At 34.8% G+C, this 16,911-nt stretch overlaps 5 non-coding genes across 5 annotated transcripts; 2 read left to right on the top strand and 3 right to left on the bottom strand.

The window, feature by feature from the left end:
- Nucleotides 1-1,122: 1,122 nt before the first annotated feature.
- Trnaq-uug (transfer RNA glutamine (anticodon UUG)) lies at nucleotides 1,123-1,194 on the bottom strand. The gene has a single exon. It is a non-coding gene; the product is annotated as a tRNA-Gln (tRNA).
- Nucleotides 1,195-3,360: 2,166 nt separating this feature from the next.
- Trnaq-cug (transfer RNA glutamine (anticodon CUG)) lies at nucleotides 3,361-3,432 on the top strand. The gene has a single exon. It is a non-coding gene; the product is annotated as a tRNA-Gln (tRNA).
- Nucleotides 3,433-4,533: 1,101 nt separating this feature from the next.
- Nucleotides 4,534-4,605, top strand: Trnaq-uug (transfer RNA glutamine (anticodon UUG)). The gene has a single exon. It is a non-coding gene; the product is annotated as a tRNA-Gln (tRNA).
- Nucleotides 4,606-15,083: 10,478 nt separating this feature from the next.
- On the bottom strand, nucleotides 15,084-15,155 carry Trnaq-uug (transfer RNA glutamine (anticodon UUG)). Its single transcript has one exon. It is a non-coding gene; the product is annotated as a tRNA-Gln (tRNA).
- A 1,124-nt stretch (nucleotides 15,156-16,279) lies between these two features.
- On the bottom strand, nucleotides 16,280-16,351 carry Trnaq-cug (transfer RNA glutamine (anticodon CUG)). Its single transcript has one exon. It is a non-coding gene; the product is annotated as a tRNA-Gln (tRNA).
- Nucleotides 16,352-16,911: the final 560 nt, after the last annotated feature.

Below are 16,911 nucleotides of genomic sequence, written 5' to 3'. Positions count from 1 at the left end.
CAATGTATTCCTACACCATATAGGTATTCCTACACCATATATTTTTTCCTCTCTCATTTTGTGGTGATAGAAGAGTTTTATTTATGCATTTTTGGCAGGGATTTAAAGGTAACTGTTTCTTCTTGATAATATGAGATCAGGGTGTTGTTGTCTGTGTGTATTTCGGAGACAGTGCTCAGTGATTAACAAGGCCTTGTCGATGATCCGAAAGTGAAATCTGTGTTCTGTTTACATGCTGCTATGTTGACAGTCCAGCATCTAAAAAAGAGCAGGTCAACCTTTGACGAGAACTTCACCGTAAAGTCATCTTTGAAGATATTTTAGATTAACATATGATTTGTATTGATTGTCACACAGTGGAAAGGTCAGAACTGCGAAACAAATGTAGAGAACATATAGTAAAATTAATTGTGTCCTATGTCCATATATGCCGATAACTGCAGTCAGATCACCTCACCTGTTTGTAAAACAAGGATTGTCCGAAAAAATGCGAACGCATCGTACTATTTTTTTTCTCATTCGTAAGCTCTAGGTCAATCGTACATTAATTAACTTCGTAGAAATTGCCGAGGTAGTCCGAATAGATCAGGGTTTATTTGTTGTTTCGGAGACATTTTCAGCGAACAAAATTAAACATTTTTTTTGTAAATTACTGCGAAGACTTGAAAAATCCAAGGACGTATGGAAAGGTCGTTGAAAGATCCAATGACGTATGGTGAGGTCGTTGAAAAATCCAAGGGCGTATGGAAATTTCACTGAAAAATCCAAGGGCTATGGAAAGGTCTATATATGTATCAATAAACAACCATGTACAGCGATTAACTGACACTTACACAGAGACAGAGATGATGATCCTCCGGCAATATGAAGAAATTGTCATACTTCATTTTAGCTTCGAGCTTGTTTTATTTTTAATTTGTAACTCAACAGTTGTAACAATTTATTCATACCTTGTTGAACTAACCGGTTTTCAAACTATGTTTTATGACGAAATAGACACACATAGGGATCATATTCGCTTCAATTTGCATACACCCACCTCTTCTTTCGCATTAGGATTTACACAAATAAAATAAAGTCTTTAAATTAATGTAAAAAAGAAAGAAATTAAAATAAAATTCAAGGTTCCACCGAGATTTGAACTCGGATCGCTGGATTCAAAGTCCAGAGTGCTAACCATTACACCATGGAACCGATGTAGCATGTGTTGATGAGACACTTATAAAAAGTGTCTCCATTGTTCTACGCCAAGATCTGACAACGGCCGTTTAGGGGCCATGTTCTGATGACTTATGTTATTAGCAAAATCACTAATTTTACCAGCCAACCAGATGAAGTCTTAAACCTTCGCGTTTCGGAGACTGTGCGGTGTGCTAAAGATCATCATGGTGGGCCGAAAGATTGGAAATTTAAAATTTCTGAAAGCTGCATTTCCATTGGCTAATTCCAAAATTAGTAGAAGATGACCTCTTAGCGGTCGCTCTCAGATCTTCACGTAAGGCAGAGGAGATTTGAATTTAATCAGATTGCCCCAGGCTTCTATCTATCAGTGTATATAGTTGCCTTATCTTATGTACACAGGAAGTGTAAATGTGCAGTGGGAACACGTCACGAGTTGTAATTATATTGACACTAAATATGAAAAGAACTGTAACCCGACTGGGAATATCGTTATTCAATTTTTAGAAGGCAAATGAAGTAGCTTTGTTGTTTAAGGTATAAAGTACATTCTGATTAACTTTTGTAAAAGAAACATCAAAGAAAACGCTGAATGTGGCTCTAAATTAACTGATAATGATAATGGTATCGATTCACATCTGAGAAGTGTAGATACATGTTCATTATTAGAATTTAGTTAAAATTAAACAATGTTACATGTAACTGAGACATCTGAGTTTTTAGTGTAGTTTCCCAATTTCACCCAGTAATATATACTAATCATCTGTAAACAATATTGTCTTATACATAGTTTTTCCTATTTCTTCTATGAAATCCACTAGTAGTACGGAAAAGGGTCTTTTGTCTCATTCAATAACCTATGGGTCCCCGGACACCCATTCTGGCCTCTAACTCTTTGATAAGCTATCCACCACGCGACATATAGATGTTTGGATACTTTTTCTTGATTTTTCTATGACGTCCATATGGCTTTTCGGATGTCTTCCCTGCTCTCATTCGCAGAACCCTTGAGTTGGATCTGTATTCAATATATACACTGTACAAAAATGCTCACTTTTCGGAGAATTTATTTTGCGGGCAATAAAATAAGTTCCTTGCTCTTGCTATGAGCAAAAACCCATGAAAATGTTTATATTTTATTTGCTAATTAGTTATATCTGATACATTGACCCTCATAAAACTATTTTATTTATGAACCTGAGATGAAATTCTACATTTGGCCTCTTTCCCTAATGTAATTGTGCCTTCGAACAATGGACAAGGTATATTCCATAATTTAAATGTCTTAATCACTCAGCAGAGAGAGAGAGAGAGAGAGAGAGAGAGAGAGAGAGAGAGAGAGAGAGAGAGAGAGATTCACAAGTAAGTATATATGAAACCTATATTGATCAGTATAGATGAAATCTGGATGTCAGCGTTTGTGTACAGGAAAGGATATGAGCCGCGACATTTTCTGGACCTGTATATGTTTGAAACATGTGCTTTCAATTCTGCACCAAAGAGTCACGTGCTAATTTTAGTAATGAGTGTTCCAAACTCAAGACGGTTAAAGGACTCAAATTCCATCAATAAAACAATGTCATTTTCAATGGGCTTCCTGAGGAAACTGGTGTGGATATGATTTCAAGACAGTCCCATACTCGAGGTTCTCAGACAGGCAGGAAGATAGAAGAAATATCGCCTTGATGGTTAAATAATGACATATTTAGAACTTTAAAATCTCGGGAAAAACATACTATATCATTATTTATATATAGAGTATTGATCTGCCTAAATTTAGCCTGATAGTCATAAGTGAACTTTATTACTTAATCTTACATTAGCCAACATAATTTCAGTTTATTTAATCACTTTAAGATATTTCAATGTATCTTACTAATTTAACATACATTCCACTCGAACGTAATAGTACTAATCTTTTAGTCATTTCACTTTTATTCTACATATACACTGTTAGTAATGTCATACTAGTATATATATATATGTGTGTGTGTGTGTGTGTGTGTGTGTGTTGCAGGAGTGTAACGTTTTATCAATAAAGTAAGACGAAATCCCTGACAACATGAATTCAACTTATCGGTAATATAAATGAACACAAGGAGTAAAACGGTAAGCTGATATAATACAGATATATTACTACCTCCTAATATGTTTTTGGAATATGACCCTGTGTCATCGATAGGTTCCATGGTGTAATGGTTAGCACTCTGGACTCTGAATCCAGCAATCCGAGTTCAAATCTCGGTGGAACCTAAGTTTATCTTTTTAATCCTAAAAATACTTTTTCTTAAAGTTTTATGTCGAACAGAAGACAAATGTACAGTAGTAGAAGCGGATATGAGAGGATACATTGTATGTACCTATTTAACGACAAACACTATTGCTTGGAAATGGGTTAGTGCGAAATAGGAATCTAGTTTCGCAATAGAGATGCAACTTAGTGCCCTTTGCTGTCAATTCAATAATGCTCACTTGAAAAGAGGGATCTCGCTAATTCTTTGTATCTATATTACGATTTTTAAAAAAAAGATATCTTGTAATTTCGACTTTGATTTATTAATTGCAATTAAAGAATTGCGCAACGTAAACACATTCCTTTATGTCTTGATATTGGCTGCGGACCCTTACCTCTTCTCACTTTTCTACGCGAGGAGTCAATTACACTGCACTATATGTGTTTCATTATGAATATATGCATATATATTAGTCGATGTCGGATTTAAATAGCGAATCACTGTTCTATCACGTGACCTCTACCATGACGACACTGATACTGACCAGCCCTCGATACCTTAGAAACTGTTTTCGTACACATTTATTATAAAAGTCACTAATGTGCAAAGTATTAAGAGGTACACTTTACGATCTGATTGTTGTTGTATAAATATGATCTTTTTCTTTTATAGTTGTTCTCTCTCTCTCTCTCTGTACTCAAATTTATTGCGTTATGGACACCGATTCAAAGCATAAACCTTCGTTAATGACACATTTTATATTGCGGACACCAAAAGTTGGTGTCCACAGGGTACTCACCGCTAAATTATTCCTCTGATTCACGTATATGATGGTGATAGGAAACGAATAAACCTGCGTTGTAAAGCGTTTCGCGCCAAATGTGTGTATATTTATTTTTACTTTTCCATTCAGCGGCCAGTGTGTGCGAACCCGTCACACACAGACATATTGCGGTTTCCTCGTGTCAGTGCCATTGGATACTGGAATCGTTCTCTTTCTATTGAGTATTATCGCCTAGCTCCTACTACCTCATGCACATGTTTTAGCAAAACAGTAAAGAATACGCATATACTACAACCTACTAATAAGTTTTTAGAAGATGACCCGTTGTAACCGATAGGTTCCATGGTGTAATGGTTAGCACTCTGGACTTTGAATCCAGCAATCCGAGTTCAAATCTCGGTGGAACCTATGTTCTTTCATTTTATTGAATTACTTTTGTCAAAGTTTCATGTGGAACAGGAGGCGAATGTACAGAAGAAGAAGCGACTTACAGTCCCTTACTTACAACTCAGTAATTCGTACTTACAACTATATATTACGTAAATCCTCTTCAACTACATTACGATCTTAACACTTAGAAATTTTGTAATTAAACCTTGTTTTCTTAATTTTTCACTTGCCGTCAAAGGACAAGGATAACCTAGAAATTGAAAGCTATTCTTAGACGCTTACGTTGTCGGACCGCTCCAGTGGTCTAGTGGTTTGAGCGTCTGCCTCGGATGCGGGAGACCGTGGGTTGGATCCCCGGCCGAGTCATACCAAAGACTTACGAAAATGGTACTAACAGCTACCTCGCTAGGCGCTCAGCATGCCCCAGTGCTAAACATCACTATAAACTGCCACACTGCAGGAATCGTAGCGATATGACTGAATTTGTTTTAAAGCTACTTTAAAAATCTAAATCGGACACACACACGTTGTCGGAAATATGGCAGGCATATATGGAGAGGGATTACCGAAATAATTATATGCGTGTATTTCCTAATCTTCCATGATGCATTATTGTAAATGGCTGCTTGCAAGTGCTACTTTCATAATTCTATCAATGTATATTGTATTTTCATTGATGCAAATTGTACGTTTCAGTTTGCAAGTTCTACTTTCCTTCTGCATTATTGTAAATGACTGCTTGCAAGTGCTACATTCATAATTCTAGTCATGAATTTTCTAATTTTCATTGATGCAAGCTGTAAATGGTTGCTTGCAAGTTTTTCAATCTACTTTCCTTCTGCGTTATTGTATCTTGCGATTTGCCGACAACTGAATTGATTCCGTAGTTTGTCGTATGACAAACGCAATGTCAGTTACTACAAACTTTGTATATTCTGTTTCTTAACTTTACAATTACATCATTCCAACTGCTGTTTTCATACAGATTTGGCCTGCAACAATGTAAATACTAAGCTTTTTCAGTATCGTCTTTGTTGTCCATCTCGTGTCTCTAAATTTCTAAAGTTTATCCTTTACGGCATTCATTTTATGTCGATAACTCTTTCACTCCCCTTTTTTAAGGTGTACGTTAGCAACACAGTTTTAATCGTCTCTAAAACCATATGCTTTCTCGAAGGTCTAAGCGATTTATAGCACCTTACGAAAACAAAAACGCATCCACAACAACAGGGTGGTCCATCTTTTTCAACCCCAGTTTTGACGCACTGAAGTATTTACCTTCAACGTTTAAGAAATCTACTTCTTAGTGATATCTCTCATTACTTTGGAAACATTAGTTATTTTAGCAAAGTAAGGATCAGAAATGATAATGATATATTCCCTCGTAATCTTCTTAACGAGTATTCATCGGACGAACCCTGGTTGTAAGGATTGTATTGTACGTCACCCATTTTGACGCATCTCACAGACGTCTTTCTTTTCCTGTGATAATATTGTACATAAGCTCCCGCGAAAACCCTTAACCTTTGAATGTATTTATATGTATAAAAGACAGCTTTAAAACTGCTTTGCATCCTTTAAAACATTTGTCTCTAAGAGTGAAAATAATCAGAGACAAAATATGTTACAGGAGATTTTAGTTTTATTTACTGTAATTCTTACCATTATCAAACCAATTAAAATTAATAATTTGATTCAAGAATTTTAAAACTATAAATATAGCACCCTTAGGATGTAATTATTCTGCTGCTCTTTGTCACATTGAAGACTTAAGAAAGAAGCTTTAAAGATATTTTGAAATATGACTGTAGTGGTCAATGAGTATGTTTTGGGACCGTCTTCAGCAAGTATCAACAAAACAATAAACTCTAATGATCTTACTCGATAATTATACAGGGTCGAATTTTACAGATCGCTGTCTATTTATTTGGTTTTGTTCTATTTAATCGGCTACATGTATCATGGGTAGTTGAGGGTGTTTTGGGACAGTCTTTTGCTGTCCTAAAGTAGTCATGGCGTCTTTTATTTGGTGATAATTACCAATATGGGATAAAATTTATTTAAAAAACTCTCCTGATCTTACTCGATAATTATACAATCCAGGATTTTATTGATGACTGTCTTTTATAAGGTTTGATTCAATATAATGGTATACATGTATCCTGGGTAGGTGAGAGAGTTTTCGGACAGTCTTGAGCTAGCCCCATTACTTTCAGGGTGACTGATAGAAAAATTAAACTATTGAATGTCTACTTACATAGTTTTTTTCTTCTATTTCTTCTATGAAATCTACTAGTAGTACGGAAAAGGGTCTTTAGTCTCATTCAATAACCTATGGGTCCCCGTACACCCATTCTGGCCTGTAACCCTTTTGATAGGCTATCCACCATGCGACCGATTATGTTTGGTTACTTTATCTTGATTTTTCTATGACGTCCATATGGCTTTTCTGATGACTTCCCTGCTGTCATACGTAGAACCCTTGAGTTCTTAAGTCTAACTCATCTTAATGTAACAGCATGTCCGTGTTTCTTAATGTAGCAGTATATCCGTGTATCTTAATGTAAAAATATAGGGGGTGATTTTACCTGGGTGGGGGACGATATTGACAGAATTAGAGGCTAACTGTTAGAATGATCTAACTGCGAAACATATAATGGAAGAACTTGTACAGAAACATAAATTAAATGGTATATACAGAGAAACAAATTTACATAGGACCCAATACACATATGAGTATAAAACTGGAAAAGCTTGTAGATTGGACAAATTCTATGTTACATGTTTCAGGATAATCTATATAAAAATGCAAAAATACATGATTTTAAAATTTCTGATCATAAATTAATATGTCTCGATTTTAAAATATTAAGAAGTAAAAAAATGGGGAAGGGAGTATGGAAACTAAACAACAAAATTTTAGAAGTAGATGATTTTAGAGAAGAAATACAAATGAATTAGAAAACTTTAAAAAAATTTGATAACAGAGACATAATTACGGATTGGGATAGTTTAAACAATAAAATTAAAAAATAGTAATATATCATTCTATTAAAAGGAACAAACTACAAGAAACGGAAGAACAAGAAATGAAAACTTTTCTAAAGGGAAATTACCAGAGGAACAGGAAAAGCCATTACAAAACCAGCTGGAAAAAAATCATTGATGAGGAAAAATAGAGGGATTGAATTAAGAGCGGGGAAATACAATTCCATAAACAAAAGAGCAAATGGACAATATAAAAGAGTGGAATTAAGGAGGGGGGTGGGTGAATCAACTAGAGAAGCAAATGAAAATGGGAGGGAAATAACGGAAAAACGAAATACTAGGGAAAATTAAGGATTTTTATACCAACTTGTATACTTCACAAAACATCGATTTACTAACTATAAATGAATATCTAAAAGATATTATATGTGACAAAATATCATCAGAACATAGGGACCTATGTGATGTTTTCATATCATAAAATGAAATAAAAATTACAGTCAGTCAGCTAGCGAAATGGAAATCCCCAGGGAGAGATGGACTCACGGCGGAATTGTATAAAAAAAATTCCAAAGTGAGTTAGCGCCGATTCTAGAAAATTCATATAATAACATTCTTTTAAAAAATGACATAATGACGGAAACAACGAGAGAAGGGTTAATAACAATTATATACAAAGGGAACGGGGATAGGGAAAACCTTAAAAATTGGAGGCAAATCTCCCTCCTAAATATAGATTACAAGATTTTAAGAAAAGTTTTAGCAATAGAGTTAAATTATGTTTAAATGAAATCATAAATACAAACCAATCATGTGTGTGTGGGGGAGAGTTACGAAATGTGCAAAATAATATCCTAAATATAAGAACGATAATTAATTATTTAAACGAAACAGGTCAACAAGGTGCTATGGTACTTTTTGACGAAGAGAAACCTTTCGACAGATTGGAAAATAACTATACCGAAAAGGTATTAGAGAAATTTGGATTTGGAATTAACTTCCAAAACTGGACTAAAATCATGTACACGAAAATATCAGCTAGAGTACAGGTAAACGGCGCTGTCACGGAGAAAAATTGATATTCAAAGATCGGTGAGGCAAGGCTGCCCACTATCTATGCTATTACGTAATAGCAATTGAAATACTAAGTATTAAAATACAGAATAACAAAAATATCGAAGGCATAAAAATCCCCAATCTGAAAGAGGATTTCAAAACGTTCCAACATGCCGATGTCTTTACAAACTTCATAAAAGAACAAAATTACTTTAAACACCTGAAAAAGGAATACGAATCATTTGGAAAAGCATCAGGGTCGCAAATAAATAATGATAAAACAGAAATACTCAAATTGGGGAACTGGAAGGGAAACCACCCCGATGCAACACCACACTTGATCAAGGTAACTGTTAAAGCTTTAGGAATCTTCTTTGGTAAAAACGAAGAAATAGAAAACTACAAAAATATATACAAAAAAGTCATTATGCATAATGGAGCGCGCGCAAATAGCAAAAACATACATGTACTCTAACATGAACTATATAATAAACTCCGTAGAGCTAGATTTGATTAATTTTTAGATAAGATAGATAAAGATATTATAAAATATATATGGAACTTCAGGACACATTACGTCAAAAAAAAAAAAATTATATAGAGCTAGAACTAAAAAGGGCTTAGCCCTACCATGTCCCATTTAAACAAAATATACAAATATTATAAACAGATTCAAAAGACTACGGGTAATTCCAAAAAGTCCTTGGGAAGCCCTATACATATATTGGTACGGCTTCACCTTAAGGAACAGGCAAGATATTTAAAAAAATAACAAGTTAGCCAAAAAAGTTAGAAGTACCCAGACACTTTTGACAAACAAAAGACCTTTTATGCAAGTTTAGGGACAAAACAGAACTCTGAGAGACGGACATACCTAAGACATATGACTGGATTAGGGAATATAAAGCAAAAAATAAAGAAATAAAGTACAGGAGGAAAATATCCATATCGACTGGAGTGTGGAAGCACTGGACCAACATCAGATCGGTAAAAATACAAAGTCTCATTTTGAAATATTTGCATAATAACTGGCTAACAGGCGAGACTCCCTTGAGAAGAAGAACGATCCACATAATAATAAAATGCACCTTGTGCAAAACATCCAACTTCACTATATATATCACGCAATCGCACAATGTGAAAGAAGGAAGGATGACAGTATTAAATTGATTATGGAAGTATGCATGTATATATATATATGAGAGATATCAAAGGAAACATATTCTTTATTTGGACCGGAATTTCGACAACAACAAATAACAATAATTAAGATAACATATTACGTTACAAAAATTATGATGGCCTGTGGCCAGGTAATAACAATCAAGAAATAACTCACATAGGCCATCATAACCAATAAATTATTTAAAATTGCAAATTAAAGGACTATTTAATGTCAGTACAAATCATTTGATATCTCTCAAAAATTTAATATAAAATGGATTTATATACCAAACAGGGAGTTTTGCTGAGAAAGGGGCCTTGGTATATCGCTCACTACGAGCGCTAACGCGAACGCGCGCTAAGACCTCGTTCCCACCACGATCTCCTTGGGAGGTAGCTACCCTAAAATCATATACATTTAATAAATCGTTAAACACTAATTAATATGCATGTGTTTAGATACAAAAATCTAACAATCCCTATGGAGTATTCTCCTTACCTGAAACTGTAGAAACGGACAGAGTATCTTTATGGGAAAGTAAGAGGTAATGACGTCATGGGCTATATCACATGGCGCCACGCGAAGTGGAAAGACCCATAAAAGAGCCTAAGAAAAACACCCAATATGGAACACTAGCATAGAACCCCCCCTCAAACCCCCCCCCAAAAAAAAACCAACAACAAAAAAACACAACACTTCAACTTACTTCTAACTCTCTCTCCTAACTATACAGCTCCCGTACTGTATAGTAAACTAATAAAATATGAATTTTGGCCATAATAAATAATAGAGGGGACCAAAACTCGAGTCGGGTGAAATACAACAAATAAATAAAGTATGGACCCTCACTCGAGTACAGTCTGCCTCATTTCAAGGAAGTAATTATGCGATGAGCGACACATATAAGCACACACATAAAACACTAGGCTTTTTTTCTTTTTTTATAAAAACAGTACACACCTCAGTCGCAATTTCGAAAATTACTAATAAAGTATATTAACTAATAAAAAGAATGAAATGGTACCAAGGAAAACTGGGGAAATTTGACTGATATGCTGTCTCAACATGAAAACTTATAGCACTCACACAAATAGTAATACACATATAGCAAACACGAAACGTAGGAGACCTGAACTAGGGGAGCGAATTCGAGCTAGGTGAAGGAAACTTGGCTTGAATGAACACCAATATAGAGAAATATAAATACCCCATCAAAAATGTAAAATGAATTTTTGATTGAAAATTCTTTTTATAAACATAAAAAAAACAACATATCTAGGGGGATACACATACAAATAAAACACTTTTTTTGGAAATGGGGGTGGGGATCTGTCTGGTGGTCCCCTCCCCATGTAAGACAGAGGAGATTTGAATTTTGTTATATGACACCAAATTTTTTATATGTATTCAATGAAATCCACTAGTAGTGCCGAAATGGGTCTTTTGCCTCACCAATACCCAATGGGTCCCCGGACACCCATTCTCGCCTTTAACCCCCATGACAAGCTATCCCCACACGACCCACAGATGTTTGGTTACTTTTTCTTGATTTTTCTATGACGTCCATACGGCTTTCCTGATATCTTCCCTGCTCTCATACGTAGAACCCTTGAGTTTTATCTGTATTCAATATATACACTGTACAAAATGCTCACTTTTTGGAGAATTTATTTTGCGAACAATACAAAAAGTTGCTTGCTCTTGCTATGAGCGAAAACCCAAGAGAATGTTTATATTTTATTTGCTAATTTGTTATTTCTGATACTTTGACGCTCACAAAACTATTATATTTATGAACCTGAGATGAAATTCTACATTTGGCCTCTTTCCCTAATGTAATTGTGCCTTCGAACAATGGACAAGGTATATTCCATAATTTAAATGTCTTAATCACTCAGCAGAGAGAGAGAGAGAGAGAGAGAGAGAGAGAGAGAGAAGAGAGAGAGATTCAGAAGTCAGTTAGTTTCTTCACGGAATAAAAGAAACCACTAGCCAATTTCTGACTGCAGTTGTAAGATATCTGAGCAGAAAGTAACAGCTACTTTATAAGTATGCAAGTCAGTTTAATGTGAGTTATAGGCCACCAAGTAGTATTCCTCAGAGAAGACACAAGTCTCGGTTTTAAAAATTAAAGCCACACAAGTACCAGTTTATAACTTTGTGAAAAATGCGTTCATTGTGAGAAAATGGCGACACCTGATGTACCTGCCGGTGAAAGTGTTGTTCCGAAGGCATATAGACAGGACATGCATAGTATAGCCCATAAAACCCCTTAAGCTGGTCATTTGGTGTCAGTAAGACATATCACAAGATCCTGAATCGTTTTTATTTGCTGAAAATTAAAGTGAATTTTTTAGGTACCTTAGCTCTTGTCACACTTGTCAAATGGTATGAAATCCCAATCAGAAGATATCTAAGGCACATCTGCAACCTATTCCTGCATTTGACCAATTGACAAGCTATTTAACAGAAAAATGGTAGACTCTCGGTTCTTTACCTAACACAAAGTCAAGCAAGCAACACTTGTTGACCATAATGTGTGCGTCCTCAAGCTTTTCATAGCCAATTCCTTTAAAGAATATTAAAGCAAAACCTGTTCTAAAAGTTTAGGCAATGTTTTAACACTTGTTTGCCTCTCCAAATCTGTCCAGCAAATATTATGTTTGATTATTTTAAACAACGTATGCAGGAAGCAGACATTCAATAGTTTAATTTTTTCTATCTGTCACCCTGAAAGTAATGGGGCTAGCTCAAGACTGTCCGAAAACTCTCTCACCTACCCAGGATACATGTATACCATTATATTGAATCAAACCTTATAAAAGACAGTGATCAGTAAAATCCTGGATTGTATAATTATCGAGTAAGATCAGGAGAGTTTTTTAAAATATATAGTGTATCCCATATTGGTAATTATCACCAAATAAAAGACGCCATGACTACCCTAGGACAGCAAAAGACTGTCCCAAAACACCCTCAACTACCCATGATACATGTAGGCGATTAAATAGAACAAAACCAAATGAAAAGACAGCGATCTGTAAAATTCTACCCTGTATAATTATCGAGCAAGATCATTAGAGTTTATTCTTTTGTTGATACTTGCTGAAGACCGTCCCAAAACACACTCATCGACAGCAACATTCATATTTCAAAATATCTTTAAAGCTTCTTTCTTAAGTCTTTAATATGACAAAGAGCAGCTGAATAATTACATCCGAAGGGTCCTATCTTTATATTTGCAAAATTCTTGAACCAAATTATTAATTTTAATTGGTTTGATAATGGCAAGAATTACAAAAAAATAAAAGTAAAATCTCCTGTAAAATCTTTTGTCTCTGATTATTTTCAGTTTTAGAGACAAATGTTTTAATGGATGCAAGGTAGTTTTAAAGCTGTTTTTTGTTTTTGTTTTTTATATATATAAATACATTCAAAGGTTAAGGTTCCGTACATAAACAATGCAAATTAAGTATTTGAGAACAACTGTACACTAAATCTAATACTTCTAATCGCAAGTAAATACTTTTATCATGATACCAACATGATTTTCCACAGTTTGATTATTTGGGTTTTTTTTTGCGGCAAAATATGTTCCAAAATGAAGATCATGATAAGAATAATAACACCTGTAAGGAATGATTAATTGTTTTTAATGTCATTTTACCTATAAACTTTTTTATGTGCTATTGATGTTGATCTGAATTATTTTATTTTCGCGGGAGCTTATGTACAATATTATCACAGGAAAAGAAAGACGTCTGTGAGGTGCGTCAAAATGGGTGACGTACAATACAATCCTTACAACCAGGGTTCGTCCGATGAATACTCGTTAAGAAGATTACGAGGGAATATATCATTGTTATTTCTGATCCTTACTTTGCTAAAATAACTAATGTTTCCAAGTAATGAGAGATGACACTAAGAAGTAGATTTCTTAAACTTTGAAGGTAAATACTTCAGTGCGTCAAAACTGGGGTTGAAAAAGATGGACCACCCTGTTGTTGTGGATGCGTTTTTGTTTTCGTAAGGTGCTATAAATCGCTTAGATCTTCGAGAAAGCATATGGTTTTAGAGACGATTAAAACGGTGTTGCTAACGTACACCTTAAAAAAGGGGAGTGAAAGAGTTATCGACATAAAATGAATGCCGTAAAGGAAAAAAATTAGAAATTTAGAGAGACACGAGATGGACAACAAAGACGATACTGATAAAACTTAGTATTTACATTGTTGCAGGACCAAATATGTATGAAAACAGAAGTTGGAATGATGTAATTGTAAAGTTCAAAAACAGAATATACAAAGTTTGTAGTAACTGACATTGCGTTTGTCATACGACAAACTACGGAATCAATTCAGTTGTCGGCAAATCGCAAGATACAATAACGCAGAAGGAAAGTAGATCGAAAAACTTGCAAGCAACCATTTACAGCTTGCATCAATGAAAATTAGAAAATTCTTGACTAGAATTATGAATGTAGCACTTGCAAGCAGTCATTTACAATAATGCAGAAGGAAAGTAGCACTTACAAACTGCCACGTACAATTTGCATCAATGAAAATACAATATACATTGATAGAATTATGAAAGTATCATTTGCAAGCAGCCATTTACAATAATGCATCATAGAAGATTAGGAAATACACGCATATAATTATTTCGGTAATCCCCCTCCATATATGCCTGCCATATTTCCGACAACGTGTGTGTCCGATTTAGATTTTTAACGTAGCTTTAAAATAAATTCAGTCATATCGCTACGATGCCTGCAATGTGGCAGTTTATAGTGATGTCTAGCACTGGGGCATCATGCTGCAGACATGTAGCATGATGTTCCACCCAGACACATTATCCTGACACCAGGCCGAACAGTCCTAAAACTAACCTCTTAATGCTGTGCGACTAGCGAGGCTGCTGTTAGTACCTTTTTTGTAAGTCTTTGGTATGATGTGGCCGGGGATCAAACCCACGATCTCCCGCATCCGAGGCGGGCGCTCTAACCACTAGGCCACTGGAGCGGTTCGACAACGCAAGCTTTCAATTTCTAGGTTATCCTTGTCCTTTGACGATAAGTGAACAATTAAGAAAACAAAGTCGTAATTACAAAATTTCTAAGTGCAAAAATCGTAATGTAGTTGAAGATGATTTAGATAATATATAGTTGTAAGTACGAATTACTGAGTTGTAAGTAAGGGGCTGTAAGTCGCTTCTTCTTCTTCTGTACATTCGCCTCCTGTTCCACATGAAACTTTGAGAAAAGTATTTGAATAAAAATCAAAAAGCTAGGTTCCACCGAGATTTGAACTCGGATTGCTGGATTCAAAGTCCAGAGTGCTAACCATTACACCATGGAACCTATAGGTTACAACGGGTCATCTTCTCAAAACTTATTAGTAGGTTGTAGTATATGCGCATTCTTTACTGTTTTGCTAAAACATGTGCATGAGGTAGTAGGAGCGAGGCGATAATACTCAATAGGAAGAGAGCTATTCCAGTATCCAATGGCAAGGACATGCGCAAACCGCAATATGTATGTGTGTGACGGGTTCGCACACGCTGGCTGCTGAATGGAAAAGTAAAAATAAATATACACACATTTGGCGGGAAACGCTTTACAACGCAGGTTTGTTCTTTTCCTATCACCATCATATACATGAATCAGAGGAATAATTTAGCGGTGAGTACCTTGTGGACACCAACTTTTGGTGTCCGCAATATAAAATGTTTCCATCAAGAAGGTTTATGCTTTGAATCCGTGTCCATAACGCATTAAATTGCAATACGCGGAGTGGGGGGGGGGGGGAGAGAGAGAGAGAGAGAGAGAACAACTATAAAAGAAAAAGATCATATTTGTATAACAACAATGTGATCGTAAAGTGTACCTCTTAACACTTTGCACATTAGTGACATTTATAATAAATGTGTACGAATACAGTTTCTAAGGTATCGAGTGCTGGTCAGTATCAGTGTTGTCATGGTAGAGGTCACATTATAGAAAAGGGATTCGCTATTTAAAATCGATATCGACTAATATATGCATATATTGATAATGAAACACATATAGTGCAGTGTAATTGACTCCTCGCCTAGAAAAGTGAGAAAGAGGTAACGGTCCGCAGTCAATATCAAGACATAAAGGAAATGTGTTTACGTTGCGCAATTCTTTAATTGCAATTAATAAATCAAAGTCGAAATTACAAGATATCTTAGTTTTCAAATCGTAATGTAGTTGCAAAGAATTTGCGAGATTCCCCTTTTTAAGTGCGAATTATTGAATTGTCAGCAAGGAGCACTAGGTTGCAACTCTATTGCGAAACTAGATTCATATTTCGCACTAACCCATTTCCAAGCAATACTGTATGTCGTTAAATAGGTACATACAATGTATCCTCTCATACTCGCTTCTGCTATTGTACATTTGTCTTCTGTTCGACATAAAACTTTAAGAAAAGGTATTTTTAGGATTAAAAAGATAAACTTAGGTTCCACCGAGATTTGAACTCGGATTGCTGGATTCAGAGTCCAGAGTGCTAACCATTACACCATGGAACCTATCGATGATACAGGGTCATATTCCAAAAACATGTTAGGAGGTAGTAATATATCAGTATTATATCAGCTTACCGTTGGACTCCCTTGTGTTCATTTATATTACCGATAAGGTGCATTCATGTTGTCAGATATTTCGTCTTACTTTATTGATAAAACGTTACACTCCTGTAATACACACAAACATACACACACACACAGATGAATATATATATATGTATATATATATATATATATATATATATATATATATATATATATATATATATATATATATATATATATATATATATATATATATATATATATATATATATATATATATATATATATATATATATATGAAAATAATAAAAGTGTATATGAAGATTAAAAGTGAAATGCCTAAAAGATTAGTACTATTACGTTCGAGTGGAATGTATGTTAAATTAGTAAGATACATTGAAATATCTTAAAGTGATTAAATAAAATGAAATTATGCTGGCTAATTTAAAATCAAGTTATAAAGTTCACTTATGACTATCAGGCTAAATTTAGGCAGATCAATACTCTATATATAAATA

This window comes from Sinohyriopsis cumingii, chromosome 17, assembly GCF_028554795.1.
Source record: "Sinohyriopsis cumingii isolate HCF-2022 chromosome 17, ASM2855479v2, whole genome shotgun sequence".
Taxonomy (NCBI): Eukaryota; Metazoa; Mollusca; class Bivalvia; order Unionida; family Unionidae; genus Sinohyriopsis; species Sinohyriopsis cumingii.
The sequence above is the reverse complement of the archived record's forward strand: the minus strand, read 5'-3'. Positions and strand labels throughout refer to the sequence as shown.